The 24,782-nt window shown below is 37.9% G+C and overlaps 1 protein-coding gene across 2 annotated transcripts in view; it reads right to left on the bottom strand.

Annotated features, from left to right (window-relative positions):
• LOC122815270 (leukotriene A-4 hydrolase-like) overlaps positions 1-24,782 on the bottom strand; it is a 231,259-nt gene that overhangs the window by 30,750 nt on the left and 175,727 nt on the right. The window lies entirely within an intron of this gene.

Raw genomic sequence — 24,782 nt, 5'->3', positions numbered from 1 at the left:
AAACGTGGCTTTAATGACATTAAACATACTCTTCCAGTGCATACAGCATTGATAAATTTTAAAATTAAGCACTTGTCAGTACCAAGATCATTTGTTCCCATATGCAACTGAACCCTGGATCATCCCAGTACAAAAAAGTCTTGGAATAGATGTCAAAAATGACAAGGATCATCTGAGAGGCTCTGCAGAAATGTGTACAATGTAATGTCTGGCATAAAGTATTATGATAATGTGTACAATGTAATGTCTGGCATAAAGTATTATGATAATGTGTACAATGTAATGTCTGGCATAAAGTATTATGATAATGTGTACAATGTAATGTCTGGCATAAAGTATTATGATAATGTGTACAATGTAATGTCTGGCATAAAGTATTATGATAATGTGTACAATGTAATGTCTGGCATAAAGTATTATGATAATGTGTACAATGTAATGTCTGGCATAAAGTATTATGATAATGTGTACAATGTAATGTCTGGCATAAAGTATTATGATAATGTGTACAATGTAATGTCTGGCATAAAGTATTATGATTAAGAAAAAGATGAAGCGATGTTGAACAAACTGTGTTCTTAAAATTTGGAAGTTTTGAATATTACCCAGATTTTCCACATGTTGCTTGGACAGTGATTTTGTTCAATGAAAATAGAAGTGTCTTTAGGATTTATTTGCACGGGATCGCCACCAAAACTCATGAATAATGGAACATTGAAAAGCTGAGCCAAGATGTTTTGAAAGGACTCGGGACCAGTTACCAAAATTAATACCCCTCCCCATAATACTGGTTCTCTGGTTTGTGCTTTGATCCACCATACACTGTCAGACTCCTTAAAATTGGCCACATTATTACTCTTAGAAATACCCTTCAAAATGCACTGAAGCACATGGGTAAGTGGTACAACCTCTGAATCTTATCTGGAGTTCATTCCTCAATTTTGATTATTTTCTGTGCTTCAGTTTTCTCAGGCTATTCCAGTTTCTTCCCACATATCAAAACAAACTAGCTGATGGACTACTGACTACACTAAACTGATAATATATGTGTTGCATTTTCCTTGCCTTGTGTCCCAAGGAATGGTTGAAAATGATTTGAGAAGCTTACTAACTCAGTTAACATATTTAAAAAAAGTGTTTACGTGGGTGAGGAGTGTGGACTGCTGTATCCACACCCTGAGGATTATACTTCACCTGAAGTCTAGAGAGTGGGGGAGGGGATCAAGGGGCCTATATGCAGAAATGACAGATAAGTGTGCCATTATAGTGGAATAAGCTAGACCAGTTATTTACAGCTAACAAAAGTATGAGAGTATAGTTGGAATCCCTGTTTGAATGGGGTTCTCTCTCTTTTCGTGTCACCAGATCAAAAATAGTTTCAATTTATTTAAATATGCAAAATCTAGTGGTAGGTTTTCTCATCTCCTGGAGAACTTGAACCACATCCGCAGACAATTGATGTCTGAAAGGGATTAAAATTCTATCATCCACAATGTGAGGTTGAGGGCTAGCAAGTTGGGATGGAGCAGAGAACTGTTTTTCTGTGGGAGCAAGTCCACTCTGTAGGGTAACTTGTGATAATGATCCCCTGCCAGATGATAAAGAAGGGGGAACCAATGTCATCTGGGACAAAAGAGTCACTAGCAAGATTTTTGATCTGCCCTTTTGGATTGTTGATAGAACCTTTGGGATTAGGGTTACTGTAGGAAAGGCATAAAGAAACTTCCCTCACACAAGAAAGACTTGGTGTCTATCCTCCAGGCCTGGAGGCAAGGCATTCTGGAGCAAAACAGCTTGAGCTTTTTGTAATGAATGGAGGCAAATAGATCTATCTGAAAAACACCCCATTTGGAGTCTATGTCCAGGAAGACCTCCCTGTTTACCATTCATTTGTGAGGGTCTTCCAGAGACCTGTTTAGTGAATCTCCCACAACAATGAACATTGTGCTGGGACAAAATGTAAACTGCTTGTAGGGGCAGATTTGTTGTGTAGCTCTTTACCACTCCAGAAGAGCCAGTCTGCATAGTTGGTAAGAGTTTTCCCCCCCTTAACACACACACACATCCTTTTGTTTATATAGCCTATGATTGCTGTATAGTCTGAGTTAATTCAGGGAGGGCCTGGTTTCCACCTGCAGAGCCTGAATGAGTACCCTCAGTTCTTTCACATTGATGAGTTCCTTCCTCTGTTTGGGTCTCTATTGGCCTTGAACTTTTAAGGTTTATTCCAAGCTAGATCTGATCATGCATGTCTATTTCCTGTGTGGGAATAATTGGTTTGAATGGTAGTCTTGGAATCAGCCGTAACTGAGAGATCCAACAGTTTAATTCTCTCTTCATAAAAGGAAGTAATGGAAACTGAATGGTGCCTCTTAGGGTCAGTTCTTTCTTTATGCCTGAAGTGGTCAATGAGTTGTCCCTTAAACAGGCTATTAATCTGCCTACTTTCTTTCCAAATTCTTAAAACAAGGGTGAAAGACTACACTCCCTAGATGTGCATATACAACTCGGATTCTATTTGCACAAGACAAAAGTCATTGGGAAAACATACCAACTGTTTGTTTCTTTCCATAAAACCAAGTTGGGTAATCCTGTCTCCAAGCAAACAATTGCTAACTGGATTTCAAAATCCATTTCCTTTTGTTATTCCCATCATGGCAAGTACTTATCCTCGCTGGTTATGGCCCAATCCACTACAGTTGTTTCTTCTTATGGAAACTTTTATGAGGGAATTGATTCCAGGGCTATTTTAGAGGGAGCCACTCATTTGTACATACATTCACAAAATACTACAGTGTCAATGCTTTCTTTAGATCTAGAGCCTAGATCGAGAGCTTCATTTACTAGATCAGAGCTATCTGGATTAATTGGCAGCTCCCCTGTTTCTGGTCCATCCTCCCTTTCTGACCGTTAAGCTTTGGGAATCATCCAATAGTACTGGAATACTGTAACAGTGATCTAAATAAGGACAGTACATCTGTGTAGGATGTTACCATAACAGTAGATGTTCTACTGATCATTGTTGCAGGAATGCTTGCAACCCACTTTCCCCTTTTTTCCTAATGTTTACCTTCTGAATGCTTGTGGACCAAGGGAGAACCATTTGCATGCTTTCCCCCTCTTAGCTGACCTTAATCTTTTGCTGGTTCTTTTCCTCAGGTGTGTCCAGGTGTCCTGGATTAGAGATGTCTGAAGATTTTATGCTCTTATGTCTGCTTATGTACCCTGATTCCAGGGGTGTAGCTAGGATTTTCAAATTTGTACTCACAGCTCTCAAACTGCTACCCCCTTCCCCAGCCAAGCTATGGCCATTCTCGTAATTCACGGTTCGCTCTATTAGTGTCGATGAAGAGGCATTCGCTGTAACGCCTCTTCAGTAATATAATATAAATTCACTCAAACTCGGTTCCTTGAATTGAAAATTAACTTGAAATGTCAGTTCTTTGATAAATGCAGCATGGTAGTTGGGGTAGAGAATTTATGCTTTTGTTTTCTGTAACTAAGGTACAGGTTTTGAGCTTGAGTAAATTACTAACCACCTGCTACCCATAACTAGGATGTTTCATTCACACACACATGCCTACCTACCTCTTAGTGCAAGAAATATGGACAAAGCCTAAAATAAACAGGGACAGATATTAAATAATGCTCGCGTGAACTTCGAAAGTTGCTAGAATAACAGGATTTGTGCTAGTATGAATTTTTCTAAAGGACATGAAGTCTGAAACTCAAATGTCTGTCATTATTTAGCAACTTCAGCCTTCAATGATTTTCTAGAAAAATCACAAAATTTATGAGGAACAGACAAAAATATGGGGCAAAAATCTGGACATTCTGCAAAATTTGGACAGTTGAGAGGTATGCTACCTACCTACCTAACACACAAACACACACACACACCTACCTCTCAACCTCTTAGAGCAACAAACTCATAAATAAAACTGAGGCAAAGGCCCAAAAATAAGGACATTTTTTTAAATATTGCTCGTATAAACTTAGAAAGATAATAGAATAGTAGTAGGTCTTGCATTAGTACGAATTTTCTGAAAGGTATGAAATCTGAAACTCAAATGTCTGCCATTATTTTCTAACTTCAGTCTTTAACAATTTGTCACTAATTTGCCAGAAAACCACAATTTTATGAAAAACGGACCAAAAATGTGATGCAAAAATATAAAATTGTCAGACAATACAGCTGGGAACCTGTCAAAGAAGGGACACCATTTTAATATGAGCACAGTTAATTTAGAGCAGCTGACAAAATTAGAGAATCTACATGCATTTCTGAAATAAAAGTAATGTATAACTCTGATCATTACAGTTATTTATAAAAGTAAAGTAAACCCTCCAAGTTTTCTTCCAAAATTGCTATTTTGCAGAGAGATTATTAGGGGGAAAGCAACATTTTGAGCCAAAATTGGGGACAGTTGAGAGGTTTAGATATTCCTAATTCTATAGAGGAATTTATTTGCACATACCTCTCAACCTCTTAATGCAGGAAATCTGGACAAGGCCAAATATATTGGGGGAACATACAAACAGTACTAAAAATTGACCTTGTATAAACTTGACAGTTGCTAGAATATCAGGTCTTGCTTTAGCATGCATTTTTCTGAAGATTATGACGTCTGAAACTTAACATTGGTCATTATTTAGTGACTTCATTCCTAAATGATTTGCCAGAAAAAGTTTTATTTTTGCATTTTACAGCATGAACACCAATAAATATCTGCTAAACAAAGCAATGCAGTCTCACAATGAAACTAGACTTAGCATTAAAACTTCTCTGCCCTTGAAACTCACATTCATTGAAATAGCATTGAAACCCACATTCAAAGAAAATACATTTTGCCAGTGGCAGATAAAGATTAACTTTGGGCTGTTTTCAAATCATAGGCCCCTTGCACATGAAACATACATGTTCTCTTTGATACACCTTCCATCATAAAAGTCTACTCAAACTTCTACAATCCACCAGTATCAGTAAATATGCACAATCTCTGAACTAGTAAAAGCCATCTACATAATTCCACATTAGAGAAATCTGTAACTAATGAAGAGGCTGCTGCTAGCAAACAACTTTATATTTCATGGTTTCATGTACAAATAATGTGCCTGTTGCCCTTGAGGAATAAATTGCCTATGTTGCATTAAAAACAATGATACGCTAGTAATATTGCAATAGGGAATGGATGGCAAACTGTTAACAGGTTCATAGTTACTACTAGATATCTTCGTCAAAACGGACTACAGCATCCACCCCCCTTTACAACACAGTACAGTATCAGCAATGCATCTACCTACTGTGGGAGAAGAACCCACAGCCTTCTGCATCAAAAGCAAGTACACTACCTGTTGTGCTATTAACAGTACAAGCAGTCTCTGCATAAGCAACACTAAACTTAAGTTCCCCTACAGCTCTCAGCTCCTTGTAAAATGTTGACACTTAGCTGTATCTCTGAACTTTGCAGCACAAGAAATCTGGAAAAAGCCAACATTTATTAGGGGGGGGGGGGCAAAAGCCCAAAATACAGAGACCACATTTTAAACATTGCTTGTATAATTTTGAAAAGTTGCTAGAATAAAATGCTGTGTTATCACCATGCACGTCTTGAACCCAGAACCATATACACTATAGTCAGTGCAACATACCACTATGCTAAATCAGTTTGAAAAATAGGAAGACAAACTTAATGGCTATCATTTAGATAGCTCTAAACCTCTTAGCACAAAACACCTGGACAAACAAAGCCAATAATGAGGGAATACAAATTCAGTTCTCACTTCACACCTTAGCACAAAAACACTTCACACCTTAGCACAAAAAACCTGGACAAACATCAAAAACAATAATGGGAGAAATGCAACTTCAGTTCTCACCATAGCTCACAACCATTAGAAAAGCAAATCTGAACAAAGTTCAGAAATGGTGGTGGTTAGGGACTTTAGGCTGTTCTTACCCTGAAGCAGAGGTACAGGGTTTGAGCTTGAACACCTATAGCCAGCAGGTGTAGTATGTGGGGGGCATACACACACACACACACACACACACACACACACACACACACACACACACACACACACACACACACACACACACACACTTTCCTTCCGATAATAATCCGAATGCACTTACTTCAAACCTTTCCTTCTGATAATACTCTGAATGCACTTACTTCAAACCTTGCCTTCTGATAATAACACACACACACACACACACACACACTTTCCTTCTGATAATAATCCGAATGCACTTACTTCAAACCTTGCCTTCTGATAATAACACACACAGCACTTTCCTTCTGATAATAATCCGAATGCACTTACTTCAAACCTTTCCTTCCGATAATAATCTGAATGCACTTACTTCAAACCTTACCTTCTGATAGTAATCTGACTGAACACCCTTGCCTTTCAAATGCACTTACTTCAAACGTTGTCTTACACACACTTGCCTTCTGATAATCCTTCCAGATTCCCGCTCGCGAATCCATTGCTTGCTCACTTGCCTTCCGATAATCCTTGCCTCCCAGTTTCCTGCTCATGAATCCATTGCTTGCTTTGCCTTCCAAGTTCCAATTCATGCTTGTTTCCCGCTTGCAGCCAGCCGGACATGATGTGAGCTCACTTCCGACTGGCTGGTATGCTCCTTAAAGGAGCCAACACCCTTTGAATACGTATTTTTTTTTTCAAAAAAGCTACCCTCCTTCTGCAAAAGTTGTACTGAAATCAGTACAGTGCGTATGCCTCCCGACGTCCCTGCTTTATTCCCATGAGCTTAGGTCATATATCAAATGTATGGCTGGATGGAAGTTTTTTTGGCTTTGATACCCTAGCTGGATGGCAGGTTACCTCGGCAAGAGAACCCAACAGTATTGGAATACTGGATGTCACGTTACCTTGATGAGATAACCCAATAGTATTGTAATACTGGATGTCACGTTACCTTGGCGAGATAACCCAATAATACTGTAATACTGGATGTCACGTTACCTTGGTGAGATAACCCGATAGTATTGAAATACTGCAGCAATTATCAGTAGGACCTTTACTGTTATGGTAAGTTCTTAGTCTGTATTATTTCTACTTTCAGTATATGGATATCAATGCTACTTCAGTAATCTTTCTTTAAATATCTGAATATCTGTCACTCCTGGGTGCTTGAGGTGTAAGCTGAGCTAGCGTCATATAAAGGCAGACATCCAGTTTTTGATAGACAGGCTCTGTTTCATACTGTGCTTATTAAAGATTGTACATGTATCTCACACTTTTGACTTGCTCTATTAAATATTTTATTACAAAATATTTGTGCTCACAGTCTTACAGGCTTTCTCCTTCTGTGCACGCCTACTCTGATTGCCTATTCTGCTATTCTCCCATTCATTCCGTGCACACCTACTCTGATTAACTATTCTGCTCCTCTCATATCCCCCCAGCAACCCCTTATTCCCACCCACACTGCATGTATCACTTTTATATTAAAATTACTGCATCCAGAACTCACTCACTAGTCCATAAATCAGCTCCTCCTCAGCATCATCTGACTTAGCAACAGTGTTCAGCCTTCCAGTCTTTAATGACTTATCTTCTGTCCATATAGCATACAACTACAAACATCATTACACTATCTTGCTTACTAATAACCTAACTTATTAACAATACCACTCCATCCTTTTCACATATTTATTGTATTTTTAGCCCAAGTAATATTCATCTTTGTCTGCTTACAGGACGTAGCCCTGCCTCATTCTGTAAAATTAATCAACCATGATAAATACTAATAGAAATCACCAAGTATTACTCTTACCAAACTTTACTTAATCTAATCCCCCACACCCACCCCATAACAACTAATAAAGAATAGTTCAGGCAGCTATCCCAAACACAACTCCCTCCTAACATTTCTAACAACCCTTAAAAAGCTTAACTCCATTCACAGCAATGCAGATAAGCATTATCTTCTACCTATAAAACTCATTAAACAAAATCAAATGCATTCCCTTAGCATTATATCTCAATAAAACAACTAATTTAAAATGCAACTAAATATACCAACCACATACTCTAACCTACAAGTTTAGTTAGAACTGTTCCTCCCAATTCAGCCGTTTATTTCCTGCGCAAATGACAGAAACCATATCCATATTGACCTAATAACACCCCAGCAACATCTACTCAACCCTTAAAATATAGCATACTCAGTTTCCTACATTTCTATTCCCTAAATATCACTTAAGCAGAACCATCCTTGTCTCAACCAAATTTCCCTTTCTCAAAAATAGAAAAAGCAAATACACTCCCCAACCACTTTTCATACAGAAAATACTTCAAACTTGCTATTAGACTCACCTCCATCTTAAACATGTTTCTGATATATATGGCAATGCTGAAACTAATCCAGGACCTCAAGTTTCATCCTCCTGTAGCACTCAAAGTTCCTCACCTTCCTTACTCAAACAGTTTTTAGAACTTAAATTAATAAGCACTTAACCAGGCATGTCTAAGGGTTGGCTCCCGGTATTTTCCCCTGTCCACCTGATGAATCTGGGCATCTTGGAGCAATGTAGCAATTGTCTCATGTACACTGACAACCCTCTCCTCCTACCACCCAACACTACAGCCTGTGAGAGATGTACATATAGCCAAACTGGAAGCCAAGCTCTCTCCAGCCAAGACTGTACTAGACAGTCAAGAGGAGAAGGTAAACACCTGCACCACACCACACTCAACACATAGTCCATCAAAACCCCTACACCACCTAAATTCACACATAGTAACACAAAACACACACCTACATTCACGGAGGCTCTCAACAAAAATCTGCCCAAACAACAGAGACCTCCAAAGCTGAAACGCAAGCAACCACCACCCCCAAACACTACCCAAACGCCTACCTACCTCTTAGTGCAAGAAATATGGACAAAGCCTAAAATAAACAGGGACAGATATTAAATAATGCTCGCGTGAACTTCGAAAGTTGCTAGAATAACAGGATTTGTGCTAGTATGAATTTTTCTAAAGGACATGAAGTCTGAAACTCAAATGTCTGTCATTATTTAGCAACTTCAGCCTTCAATGATTTTCTAGAAAAATCACAAAATTTATGAGGAACAGACAAAAAATATGGGGCAAAAATCTGGACATTCTGCAAAATTTGGACAGTTGAGAGGTATGCTACCTACCTACCTAACACACAAACACACACACACATCTACCTCTCAACCTCTTAGAGCAACAAACTCATAAATAAAACTGAGGCAAAGGCCCAAAAATAAGGACATTTTTTTAAATATTGCTCGTATAAACTTAGAAAGATAATAGAATAGTAGTAGGTCTTGCATTAGTACGAATTTTCTGAAAGGTATGAAATCTGAAACTCAAATGTCTGCCATTATTTTCTAACTTCAGTCTTTAACAATTTGTCACTAATTTGCCAGAAAACCGCAATTTTATGAAAAACGGACCAAAAATGTGATGCAAAAATATAAAATTGTCAGACAATACAGCTGGGAACCTGTCAAAGAAGGGACACCATTTTAATATGAGCACAGTTAATTTAGAGCAGCTGACAAAATTAGAGAATCTACATGCATTTCTGAAATAAAAGTAATGTATAACTCTGATCATTACAGTTATTTATAAAAGTAAAGTAAACCCTCCAAGTTTTCTTCCAAAATTGCTATTTTGCAGAGAGATTATTAGGGGGAAAGCAACATTTTGAGCCAAAATTGGGGACAGTTGAGAGGTTTAGATATTCCTAATTCTATAGAGGAATTTATTTGCACATACCTCTCAACCTCTTAATGCAGGAAATCTGGACAAGGCCAAATATATTGGGGGAACATACAAACAGTACTAAAAATTGACCTTGTATAAACTTGACAGTTGCTAGAATATCAGGTCTTGCTTTAGCATGCATTTTTCTGAAGATTATGACGTCTGAAACTTAACATTGGTCATTATTTAGTGACTTCATTCCTAAATGATTTGCCAGAAAAAGTTTTATTTTTGCATTTTACAGCACGAACACCAATAAATATCTGCTAAACAAAGCAATGCAGTCTCACAATGAAACTAGACTTAGCATTAAAACTTCTCTGCCCTTGAAACTCACATTCATTGAAACAGCATTGAAACCCACATTCAAAGAAAATACATTTTGCCAGTGGCAGATAAAGATTAACTTTGGGCTGTTTTCAAATCATAGGCCCCTTGCACATGAAACATACATGTTCTCTTTGATACACCTTCCATCATAAAAGTCTACTCAAACTTCTACAATCCACCAGTATCAGTAAATATGCACAATCTCTGAACTAGTAAAAGCCATCTACATAATTCCACATTAGAGAAATCTGTAACTAATGAAGAGGCTGCTGCTAGCAAACAACTTTATATTTCATGGTTTCATGTACAAATAATGTGCCTGTTGCCCTTGAGGAATAAATTGCCTATGTTGCATTAAAACAATGATACGCTAGTAATATTGCAATAGGGAATGGATGGCAAACTGTTAACAGGTTCATAGTTACTACTAGATATCTTCGTCAAAACGGACTACAGCATCCACCCCCCTTTACAACACAGTACAGTATCAGCAATGCATCTACCTACTGTGGGAGAAGAACCCACAGCCTTCTGCATCAAAAGCAAGTACACTACCTGTTGTGCTATTAACAGTACAAGCAGACTCTGCATAAGCAACACTAAACTTAAGTTCCCCTACAGCTCTCAGCTCCTTGTAAAATGTTGACACTTAGCTGTATCTCTGAACTTTGCAGCACAAGAAATCTGGAAAAAGCCAACATTTATTAGGGGGGGGGGGGCAAAAGCCCAAAATACAGAGACCACATTTTAAACATTGCTTGTATAATTTTGAAAAGTTGCTAGAATAAAATGCTGTGTTATCACCATGCACGTCTTGAACCCAGAACCATATACACTATAGTCAGTGCAACATACCACTATGCTAAATCAGTTTGAAAAATAGGAAGACAAACTTAATGGCTATCATTTAGATAGCTCTAAACCTCTTAGCACAAAACACCTGGACAAACAAAGCCAATAATGAGGGAATACAAATTCAGTTCTCACTTCACACCTTAGCACAAAAACACTTCACACCTTAGCACAAAAAACCTGGACAAACATCAAAAACAATAATGGGAGAAATGCAACTTCAGTTCTCACCATAGCTCACAACCATTAGAAAAGCAAATCTGAACAAAGTTCAGAAATGGTGGTGGTTAGGGACTTTAGGCTGTTCTTACCCTGAAGCAGAGGTACAGGGTTTGAGCCTGAACACCTATAGCCAGCAGGTGTAGTATGTGGGGGGCATACACACACACACACACACACACACACACACACACACACACACACACACACACACACACACACTTTCCTTCTGATAATAATCCGAATGCACTTACTTCAAACCTTTCCTTCCGATAATACTCTGAATGCACTTACTTCAAACCTTGCCTTCTGATAATAACACACACACACACACACACACACACACACACACACTTTCCTTCCGATAATAATCTGAATGCACTTACTTCAAACCTTACCTTCTGATAGTAATCTGACTGAACACCCTTGCCTTTCAAATGCACTTACTTCAAACGTTGTCTTACACACACTTGCCTTCCGATAATCCTTCCAGATTCCCGCTCGCGAATCCATTGCTTGCTCACTTGCCTTCCGATAATCCTTGCCTCCCAGTTTCCTGCTCATGAATCCATTGCTTGCTTTGCCTTCCAAGTTCCAATTCATGCTTGTTTCCCGCTTGCAGCCAGCCGGACATGATGTGAGCTCACTTCCGACTGGCTGGTATGCTCCTTAAAGGAGCCAACACCCTTTGAATACGTATTTTTTTTTTCAAAAAAGCTACCCTCCTTCTGCAAAAGTTGTACTGAAATCAGTACAGTGCGTATGCCTCCCGACGTCCCTGCTTTATTCCCATGAGCTTAGGTCATATATCAAATGTATGGCTGGATGGAAGGTTTTTGGCTTTGACACCCTAGCTGGATGGCAGGTTACCTCGGCAAGAGAACCCAACAGTATTGGAATACTGGATGTCACGTTACCTTGGCGAGATAACCCAATAGTATTGTAATACTGGATGTCACGTTACCTTGGCGAGATAACCCAATAGTATTGTAATACTGGATGTCACGTTACCTTGGCGAGATAACCCAATAGTTTTGAAATACTGCAACAATGATCAGTAGGACCTTTATTGTTATGGTAAGTTCTTAGTCTGTATTATTTCTACTTTCAGTATATGGATATCAATGCTACTTCAGTAATCTTTCTTTAAATATCTGAATATCTGTCACTCCTGGGTGCTTGAGGTGTAAGCTGAGCTAGCGTCATATAAAGGCAGACATCCAGTTGTTGATCGACAGGCTCTGTTTCATACTGTGCTTATTAAACATTGTACATGTATCTCACACTTCTGACTTGCTCTATTAAATATTTTATTACAAAATATTTGTGCTCACAGTCTTACAGGCTTTCTCCTTCTGTGCACGCCTACTCTGATTGCCTATTCTGCTATTCTCCCATTCATTCCGTGCACACCTACTCTGATTAACTATTCTGCTCCTCTCATATCCCCCCAGCAACCCCTTATTCCCACCCACACTGCATGTATCACTTTTATATTAAAATTTCTGCATCCAGAACTCACTCACTAGTCCATAAATCAGCTCCTCCTCAGCATCATCTGACTTAGCAACAGTGCTCAGCCTTCCAGTCTTTAATGACTTATCTTCTGTCCTTATAGCATACAACTACAAACATCATTACACTATCTTGCTTACTAATAACCTAACTTATTAACAATACCACTCCATCCCTTTCACATATTTATTGTATTTTTAGCCCAAGTAATATTCATCTTTGTCTGCTTACAGGACGTAGCCCTGCCTCATTCTGTAAAGTTAATCAACCATGATAAATACTAACAGAAATCACCAAGTATTACTCTTACCAAACTTTACTTAATCTAATCCCCCACACCCACCCCATAACAACTAATAAAGAATAGTTCAGGCAGCTATCCCAAAACAACTCCCTCCTAACATTTCTAACAACCCTTAAAAAGCTTAACTCCATTCACAGCAATGCAGATAAGCATTATCTTCTACCTATAAAACTCATTAAACAAAATCAGATGCATTCCCTTAGCATTATATCTCAATAAAACAACTAATTTAAAATGCAACTAAATATACCAACCACATACTCTAACCTACAAGTTTCGTTAGAACTGTTCCTCCCAATTCAGCCGTTTACTTCCTACACAAATGACAGAAACCATATCCATATTGACCTAATAACACCCCAGCAACATCTACTCAACCCTTAAAATATAGCATACTCAGTTTCCTACATTTCTATTCCCTAAATATCACTTAAGCAGAACCATCCCTCTCTCAATCAAATTTCCCTTTCTCAAAAATAGAAAAATCAAATATACTCCCCAACCACTTTTCATACAGAAAATACTTCAAACTTGCTATTAGACTCGCCTCCAACATGTTTCTGATATATATGGCAATGCTGAAACTAATCCAGGACCTCAAGTTTCATCCTCCTATAGCACTCAACGTTCCTCACCTTCCTTACTCAAACAGTTTTTAGAACTTAAATTAATAACCAGGCATGTCTAAGGGTTGGCTCCCAGTATTTTCCCCTGTCCACCTGATGAATCTGGGCATCTTGGAGCAATGTAGCAATTGTCTCATGTACGCTGACAACCCTCTCCTCCAACCACCCAAAACTACAGCCTGTGAGAGATGCACATATAGCCAAACTGGAAGCCAAGCTCTCTCCAGCCAAGACTGTACTAGACAGTCGAGGAGAAGGTAAACACCTGCACCACACCACACTCAACACATAGTCCATCAAAACCCCTACACCACCTAAATTCACACATAGTAACACAAAACACACACCTACATTCACGGAGGCTCTCAACAAAAGTCTTCCCAAACAGCAGAGACCTCCAAAGCTGAAACACAAGCAACCACCACCCCCAAACACTACCCAAATGACACATAGCCCACATACTCAATGTGCCATGCAACCACAGCCAATAAGGCAAAACAACGTACCCAACACACTAGTCATAGGTGACTCTGTAATCAGGCACACTGATGTCTCACTCACCAAGCTAAACAAGGAGAAGGTTACTGTCAACTGCTTGTCAGATGCCAGGATCCACCACATAACGCAAGCACTCAGGTCACTCCACAACAAGTACAAATATGACTGTGTCATTGTCCATGTTGGTGTGAATGACCTGAGACGTACCTCTCTGGACTACATGAAAAGAGACATGGAGGAGCTCTCAGATCATGTAGCCCAGGCAGGTATGACCCTAGCCCTGAGTAGCATCCTGCCATCGCCCAAAATGATACCACAATACAAGGACAAAATTATTGACTTCAACAATTGGCTAAGCTTCTGGTGTCATTATAAGGGGATCCAGTGTCTGTCTGCCTGGGACGACATTATTGACAGACCACAATGCTTTGCCAGAGATGGCCTGCACCTGCCGCCCCTGGGATTCTGGATACTGGCTAAGGTTCTTGCTACGCCTATAGTGGCTTTTTTAGGCAAGGTTCAAATGACAAACTCACCACTACAGCAGGTATAAGCAAGGAAAATCTGAGGGTAATGCTCCTCAGTGCTAGAAGTCTCAAACTCAAAATGCACTCACTAGAGGCACTCCTTAAAATGGATAACATTGACATTTGTGCAGTGACAGAGACCTGGTTCAAAGCTGAAGAGATCAGCCCTGCATTACCAGGCTATAACTTGTACCACACCTTTCAGCTGCCTAGCCTGGACCAAAACACTAAAGGAGGAGGCATGTCCATATTCATTAAGGATATCTACTCCCCCAGGCTAGTTGCTCAATATAATGCATCCAAAATTATCCAAGTGCAACTAACACCGGGCAAGACTGCAATCCAGGTTGTAGCTTGTTAAAGATCCCCAAAATGCACCAGGATGCCCAGTCCACATTTCTTGATATACTGGGCAATATTAAGGTACAGCCCAATACCCTAATAATGGGCAATTTCAACTACCCCACCATCAACTGGGAAAACTACTCATGTACTAACTCATTTGCTCAATACTTTCTGGAACTCATAAATAACAACGCCCTGGATCAGCTTGTCCATACCAACACTAGGGGCAGCAATATTCTGGACCTGGCCATTACCAATATGGGCAACCAATGTTCCACTCCAGAGGTCAACTCCTTGCTGGTCAGATCCAACCACAAGCTAATCACCCTAGACATCAATATCCCGCCCCCACCCCCCATTAAGGAAACCACATTAAAAAACTTATCCTCTAAAAAAAGGAAGTCAATCTGGTGGTCCCCTGCCATAAACAAACTCTACAACAGAAGGAAGAAGCTGTTGCAAAAAAGAGTAAAATCCCCTGATTGCAGGAACTCCCTGGTCAGCCTCAGTAAGAAGCTGAGATCCCTCATAAAATCCTCCAAAGCTAGTTACGAAAATAAAATCACCACTGATTTTAAAGACAACCCCAAAGCATTCTACAGCTATGTCAAAAATCTCAATGGCGACACTCAGATCTGCTCTGAGCTACAGTACAATAGCACTAGATATACAGAACCAACTGATCTTGCCAACATCCTTGGCAGATAGGTTCAGTGCGAACTTCACCCACCCCCACCCCCCAAAGGGCCCATCACTATACCGGAAGAATGCAAAGCCCCTGTAATCATGGCTGCACAAGTAAATACCGCATTCTCCAAAGCCAAGAACACAGCATCCATGGAGCCGGACAACATCCCAGGCTGAATTCTGCATGAACTACGGAATGAACTGGCACCCCACCTAAGTACCATGTTCAATCATAGCCTCACTTCAGGCTTTGTGCCTACTGAATGGTGGACAGTGACAGTTATCCCACTCCACAAAGGGAGCACCACCATGGACCCTGGGAACTACCACCCCATTAGCCTGACGAGCCTGGTCTGCAAGGCCATGGAATGTATCATCTTGGAGCTTATAAACAAGGACATAGGTAACCTCCAAACTCTGGACCCCACTCAGTTTGGGTTTGTAAAAGGTAGGTCCTGTCTCTAAATCTGACTGAGTTCTTTGAAGCAGTCACCAGAGCCATGAAAGAGGGTAAGGTGGTGCACACAGCCTATCTTGACCTTGCCAAGGCTTTTGACACCATCCCCCACTCTGGAATTATAGATAAACTCACTATACTGGGCATAAATCCCTATGTCACAAGATGGGTGGCCAACTGGCTCACTGACAGAACCCACACAGTGAAAGTAGCCGACTCCAAATCCAGCTTCAGACCAGTGACAAGTGGAGTACCACAGGGATCAGTCCTGGGTCCTCTCCTGTTTGGCATCTACTTCTCAGTAGTCCAGGCTAATACAGCAGGTCTTTGGCTAATGAAGTTTGCAGACGACTGCAAACTAGGTGCCATAATAGAATCACCTAATGATGTGGACATTCTACAAAGGGGCTTCACTGTGACTGATGCGTGGTGTAAAAGTCATGGCCTCAAGCTCAATGCCAAGAAGTGTATTGTCGTCCCCTTTGGGAAAAACACTGTACCTATGAACTACCACATAGGTGGTAGCCTACTAAACACCAAAAGTGTGATAAGAGACCTTGGGACACCGATGGACAGTAGTCTCTCCTTTGATAATCACATCGCCACATTAGTCACAAAATCTTTCTGTGTGGCACACCTCATCATAAAGGGGTTCACCGCCAAAAAAAAAGAGGTCATTGTTCCTCTCTACACATCCCTCATCAGACCCATTATAGAGTTAAATGCCCCATTTGGCATGTACCTTGCAAGACATCTACAACAACTAGAAAGGCCACAGAAATACCTCACTAAGAGGATTACTGGCCTCAAACAGATGCCATATGCAGACCATCTCAAAAAACTCCAGCTCTAGTCCATTGCTTATCACCTACTCAGAGACAACCTCTGCCTAACATACAAAGCCATGTCAAACCCAGATCTGTTGGACATGCTACAATTAAAGAAACCCCAATCCCTCCACGCCACATGGACCTAAACCTTGCCACCACAATAAACAGAACATGCTGGAAGGATAGATTCCTGTCCCAGAGACTTCCCATGCTCTGGAACAGACTACCTATCTATGTCAAACAGAGCTCCTCATTAGCACTCTTCAAGAAAAATCTTGACAATTGGATGGGAAATAGGAAATACACCCTGGGGATCACTTCTGTGGCTCTGCTAGACAGGGGAGCAGGAAAACAACTTCCTTGGGTGGTGAAAGCCAGGGAACTTTTAGGCTAGGCTTATATAGGCTAAAAAACAAAGGTGCCACTGCTCAATATATCCAACGACAACTCTAAAATATACCAAACACTTATTGCAAAGCTTTCGGGTCTACACAAGTACAAATCAATTAAATGTATTCAGTATTTAAATAGGAGATACAAATAAATCACATGCTTCAGCCTACCTATCACACTAATTAACAATCAAAATTTAAAGGAACCTTTTAAATAAAATATAATACTTTTCTTAAATATATTTAAAAGAATTATTACATAAAACTATGCATTTATATTTTTCAAAGCATATTACATACATAAATACATATAAAACACATAATGTGTACATATGAAATGCATATAAATACACATACAAACACACACACACACACACATATATATATATATATATATATATATATATATATATATATATATATATATGCACACACACACACACACACACACACACACACACACACACACACACACACATACACTCTCTCATTCTCACCTACCATATTATAAACTAAACTATATCTTCTCCCTTCGTCTTTTCATTAACACTGGTTTTAGACTAACCGTATTATTCAAGCCAGGACTCATATCAGCTTGTAGTCTGATAATCCATTCATATTCTTTTAACTCCAACAGATTATTCATATCACCTTTCCTCATACTCATTTGTACTATATCTAATGCCCTAAATTTAAATTTATGTTGTTCGCCCTTGTCCATAATATGCTTACTCAAAGCGTTTGTTTCTATTTTCCTTCTTATTTCTGATTTATGTTCTATAATCCTTTCTTTCAGCTTTCTAGTTGTCTTGCCGACATAAAATGATGCACAAAATGTGCAGGTAGCCAAATAGACCACTTGCGTCACATTACAGGATGTCAAAACATTTGAAACATAAACTTCTCCTGTTATGGGGTGTTTAAATAAGTTATCACCCTCATATAGGTCATTACAGCAGGAGCAATTATGTCATCTTCTTGTTCCTACTGCATATCCCACCATATCAGATTTTAATTTAAAGTCTTTATAACAAAGCTTCTGCTTCAATGTTTCCAAATTTCTGTAGGCATAACTTGGTTTATCACCCACTATAGTCCTTATTTCAGGCATGGCTACTAAAATAGGCCAATTTTTCTCTACTATTTTGCATACATTATTTGTATTTCAATTGTACGTAGTGAGATATCTAATTATTTTGCCATCCTTACATGTATCTCTTCCATCCTTCTCTAATCCCCCTCTTAAGATAGGTCTATATTTAGCACTCCTTTCTTCCAACACCTCTTCAAAAACCCTATTTAAAATTTGTTCTGAATATCCACTTCTTTGAAACTCCTGCAGCATAATTCTAGCTTGTTCTATGAAATTATTATCAACTGTATTTAGTTTACTCATTCTTATTAGTTGTGCCTTCACTATTCCTTTAAAAGTATGTGGGGCATGCATACTACTCCTATTTATATACCTCAGGGAGTCCACTTCCTTCCTATACACCATAGATTCTAACCTATTTCCGTTTTTAAGTAAGTGTACATCCAAATATTTTATATCATGATGTGATGCCTCCATTTTAAACTTTAGAAATTCAGTGGATGCATTCAAATACTGTATATAATATTCAAGTTCTAACAGTGTACCATCCCATATTAAAAAACAATCATCTACAAATCTTTTGTAGAACAATACTTTCTTACTCATTTGGTTTTCTTTATCTAATATTATACACTTTTCCCATTCATATAAGACCAAATTCGCATATTTGTTGGAAATGGGCGTACCCATCGCCAAACCAGTAAGTTGCAGATAAGGTTCCCCATCAAAAATAAAAACATTATGCGTTAATACTGCTTCGAGAAGTGTACAAATATTTTCAATTTCTCTTCCATACATTTTTACTTCATTGTTTAAAAAATTACGTATAGCATTAACTCCATAATCATTAGGTATAACAGTAAACAATGAGGTAATATCAAGGGATACCATAATATACCCTTTAAAATCATAGCATTGGTGCCAATTATATAAACTATTTAAAAAAATCATTAGTATCCTTTAGTACAGTGGAGCACTTTTCCATATGTCTTCCTAATATACTTTGTAGATACTTCGAAATAGGCTCCGTTATCCATCCACCCCCTGACACTATAGGTCTCAGTGGTGGATTAACAAGATTTTTATGTATTTTAGGAATACCGTAAATTTGAGGGATTCTTGGGCATGGTACTGTCAAATAGTTGAACAACTCAACACTCAAATCATCACTAAGTTGTAACTCATATATTACCATGTTAACTTCTGTCGTTAACTTTTGCACTTCAAAGAAAGATACTTTTCTTCACTAAGCATTTGTTTAAAATTCTCAAAGTATGTATCTTTATCCATTAAAACAATCCCACCCCCTTTATCTGCTTGTTTGATGACTATATCATCACAAGCTTGCAATTCTTTTAGGGCTATATGTTCAGAATACGTCATGTTATATACCTTCTTAATTTCATTTTTCCTATAATGTAAACGCATCTCATGTTCTACAATATTAGAAAAAGCAATCAGGATAGGACATAAATCGAGTGAAAACACACTTAATTTCCTACATTTAAATGTAGGGACATCAGTACTTTTAAAAATAAGCTTAAGACTAACTTGTCGCACAAACAATTTCAAGTCTGTTATAGCTTGAACAATGTTATCCATTGAGTTAGGAATGAATTTCAGTCCTTTACTCAAAATCAATAACTGCGCCTCAGTCAAGTTGACTTTAGACAAGTTTACAGTACCTTTTATCATTCTCACTACCGTCTCATTGCCTTGTTTTGGGTAATCGGACTGTTGTACTTTCTCTTCCCCACCACGCCATGCTGTTGTTGCTGCTGGTGTTGTTGAAAGTTCTTCGTCGACGACTGCAACATGATCTTTTCTGGCTGCTTTAAACAAAAAGGAGAAAAAGACGTAATTTCTTTCTGAGTGTTCTTTCTACAGAGATCTCTACCGTTATTCATACTACCAGACGCCATCTTTTCTTTGACTTTGGCGCACACTACGTCATCATTCTTAGCATTAGCAGCACTTACTGAGGTGTTCAACACAGTATCTCCACCATCTTTATTAATTAAAGGCATAGAGACAGCACCTAGCATGGGAAACAACAGATTTTTCTTAACTAGAGTATTGCTGTTAGTTTTTAAGTTTGGCAATTCAGTCGGTACTCCAAAATCATCTAATTGATCCAAATAATTAACTTTCTTGTCTTTATTCAAAACTTGCATTCTGTTTTTTTGAGGCAACGAATATTTTTCATTATTATTCTTGGGCCAGGAGAAGATATGATCACTTTTAAAATCATTAATGTCTCTTTGCAGTTTATATCTCTTCCTCTGTTGCAGTTTCACATCTAGAGCATTAACGCGAGACAAAAAATTCTGATATAAATCAGACAGTTCATTATAGCATGGCATACTGATTATTTTATTCTCAAGCATATCTATTTCTTCCAGCAGTTTATTCTCAATGGGTTCAAAAAAGGTATTCATCAATCTCATGTATTCTGCACTTAATTTCAGACTCAATTGTTGCCACTGCATTAACAATTCATTGCAAGTATTAGCATAAGAGGGCATTTTAAGTATTCTTAGCCCTCTGGGAACAATGCCCAACTGCAGGTATGCCTGAAAACTCAATCTTTGCCACTGAAATTGTTTAAAAGTCTGAACTTTCTTTTCTAATGTTAATAAATGTTCTTTAAATTCCTCAGTTGTATGATCCAATGTTGCCTCTGTAGGAGTTAGATGTATGAATTTTTTGTCTCGCGTTAATGCTCTAGATGTGATTTTAAATGTGATCATATCTTCTCCTGGCCCAAGAATAATAATGAAAAATATTCGTTGCCTCAAAAAAACAGAATGCAAGTTTTGAATAAAGACAAGAAAGTTAATTATTTGGCTCAATTAGATGATTTTGGAGTACCGACTGAATTGCCAATCTTAAAAACTAACAGCAATACTCTAGTTAAGAAAAATCTGTCGTTTCCCACGCTAGGTGCTGTCTCTATGCCTTTAATTAATAAAGAGGGTGGAGATACGGTATTGAACACCTCAGTAAGCGCTGCTAATGCTAAGAATGATGACGTAGGGTGCGCCAAAGTCAAAGAAAAGATGGTGTCTGGTAGTATGAATAACGGTAGAGATCTCTGTAGAAAGAACACTCAGAAAAAAATTACGTCTTTTTCTCCTTTTTGTTTAAAGCAGCCAGAAAAGATCATGTTGCAGTCGTTGACGAAGAACTTTCAACAACACCAGCAGCAACAACAGCATGGCGTGGTGGGGAAGAGAAAGTACAACAGTCCGGTTACCCAAAAGAAGGCAATGAGACTGTAGTGAGAATGATAAAAGGTACTGTAAACTTGTCTAAAGTCAACTTGACTGAGGCGCAGTTACTGTTTTTGAGTAAAGGAATGAAATTCATTCCTAACTCAATGGATAACATTGTTCAAGCTATAACAGACTTGAAATCGTTTGTGCGACAAGTTAGTCTTAAGCTTATTTTTAAAAGTACTGACGTCCCTACATTTAAATGTAGGAAATTAAGTGTGTTTTCGCCCGATTTATGTCCTATCCTGATTGCTTTTTTCTAATATTGTAGAGCATGAGATGCGTTTACATTATAGGAAAAATGAAATTAAGAAGGTATATAACATGACGTATTCTGAACATATAGCCTAAAAGAATTGCAAGCTTGTGATGATATAGTCATCAAACAAGCATATAAAGGGGGTGGGATTGTTTTAATGGATAAAGATACATACTTTGAGAATTTTAAACAAATGCTTAGTGAAGGTGGCACCTTTAGAAAAGTATATTTCTTTGAAGTGCAAAAGTTAACGACAGAAGTTAACATGGTAATATATGAGTTACAACTTAGTGATGATTTGAGTGTTGAGTTGTTCAACTATTTGACAGTACCATGCCCAAGAATCCCTCAAATTTACGGTATTCCTAAAATACATAAAAATCTTGTTAATCCACCACTGAGACCTATAGTGTCAGGGGGTGGATGGATAACGGAGCCTATTTCAAAGTATCTACAAAGTATATTAGGAAGACATATGGAAAAGTGCTCCACTGTACTAAAGGATATTAATGATTTTTTAAATAGTTTATATAACTGGCACCAATGCTATGATTTTAAAGGGTATATTATGATATCCCTTGATATTACCTCATTGTTTACTGTTATACCTAATGATTATGGAGTTAATGCTATATGTAATTTTTTAAACAATGAAGTAAAAATGTATGGAAGAGAAATTGAAAATATTTGTACACTTCTCGAAGCAGTATTAACGCATAATGTTTTTATTTTTGACGGGGAACCTTATCTGCAACTTACTGGTGTGGCGATGGGTATGCCCATTGCCAACACATATGCGAATTTGGTCTTATATGAATGGGAAAAGTGTATAATATTAGATAAAGAAAACCAAATGAGTAAGAAAGTATTGTTCTACAAAAGATTTGTAGATGATTGTTTTTTTAATATGGGATGGTACACTGTTAGAACTTGAATATTATATACAGTATTTGAATGCATCCACTGAATTTCTAAAGTTTAAAATGGAGGCATCACATCATGATATAAAATATTTGGATGTACACTTATTTAAAAATGGAAATAGGTTAGAATCTATGGTGTATAGGAAGGAAGTGGACTCCCTGAGGTATATAAATAGGAGTAGTATGCATGCCCCACATACTTTTAAAGGAATAGTGAAGGCACAACTAATAAGAATGAGTAAACTAAATACAGTTGATAATAATTTCATAGAACAAGCTAGAATTATGCTGCAGGAGTTTCAAAGAAGTGGATATTCAGAACAAATTTTAAATAGGGTTTTTGAAGAGGTGTTGGAAGAAAGGAGTGCTAAATATAGACCTATCTTAAGAGGGGGATTAGAGAAGGATGGAAGAGATACATGTAAGGATGGCAAAATAGTTAGATATGTCACTACGTACAATTTAAATACAAATAATGTACGCAAAATAGTAGAGAAAAATTGACCTATTTTAGTAGCCATGCCTGAAATAAGGACTATAGTGGGTGATAAACCAAGTTATGCCTACAGAAATTTGGAAACATTGAAGCAGAAGCTTTGTTATAAAGACTTTAAATTAAAATCTGATATGGTGGGATATGCAGTAGGAACAAGAAGATGACATAATTGCTCCTGCTGTAATGACCTATATGAGGGTGATAACTTATTTAAACACCCCATAACGGGAGAAGTTTATGTTTCAAAAGTTCTGACATCCTGTAATGTGAAGCAAGTGGTCTATTTGGCTACCTGCACATTTTGTGCATCATTTTATGTCGGCAAGACGACTAGAAAGCTGAAAGAAAAGATTATAGAACATAAATCGGAAATAAGAAGGAAAATAGAAACAAACGCTTTGAGTAAGCATATTATGGACAAGGGCGAACAACATAAATTTAAATTTAGGGCATTAGATACAGTACAAATGAGTATAAGGAAAGGTGATATGAATAATCTGTTGGAGTTAAAAGAATATGAATGGATTATAAGACTACAAGCTGATATGAGTCCTGGCTTGAATAATACGGTTGGTCTAAAACCAGTGTTAATGAAAAGACCAAGGGAGAAGATATAGTTTAGTTTATAATATGGTAGGTGAGAATGAGAGAGTGTATGTGTGTGTGTGTGTGTGTGTGTGTGTGTGTGTGTGTGCATATATATATATATATATATATATATATGTGTGTGTGTGTGTGTGTTTGTATGTGTATTTATATGCATTTCATATGTACACATTATGTGTTTGATATGTATTTATGTATGTAATATGCTTTGAAAAATATAAATGCATAGTTTTATGCAATAATTCTTTTAAATATATTTAAGGAAAGTATTATCTTTATTTAAAAGGTTCCTTTAAATTTTGATTGTTAATTAGTGTGATAGGTAGGCTGAAGCATGTGATTTATTTGTATCTCCTATTTAAATACTGAATACATTTAATTGATTTGTACTGATGAAGGGTGTAGACCTGAAAGCTTTGCAATAAAGTGTTTGGTGTGTTTTAGAGTAGGCTTATATAGGCCCCAGGGCCAATAGCCTAGTACCTACCTATGAACCTATGTTGTTTGCCCATTTAACAATAACCATTTCTCCATATCAAGCATCTTAATGCTGGTAGCATGTTAAATAAACTAGGGTAACCACAAATTCTACATTAACCATATCTGAATAATGGATTAATATAGATACCCAAAATCCTAGTATATACTTCCCAAGATACAAGTACCTCTTCAATGCCACAGAAAGTATCAAAACCAGCACTCTACTATTTTACGAACAAAATATAACAATAAATGTTCTCTCAAAGCTTATCTAAAAACGACCTAGACCCT

The sequence above is a fragment of the Protopterus annectens genome, chromosome 11.part0 (genome assembly GCF_019279795.1).
Source record: "Protopterus annectens isolate FY-2018-M chromosome 11.part0, PAN1.0, whole genome shotgun sequence".
NCBI lineage: Eukaryota > Metazoa > Chordata > Ceratodontiformes > Protopteridae > Protopterus > Protopterus annectens.
This window is presented reverse-complemented; position numbering and strand designations above follow the sequence as displayed.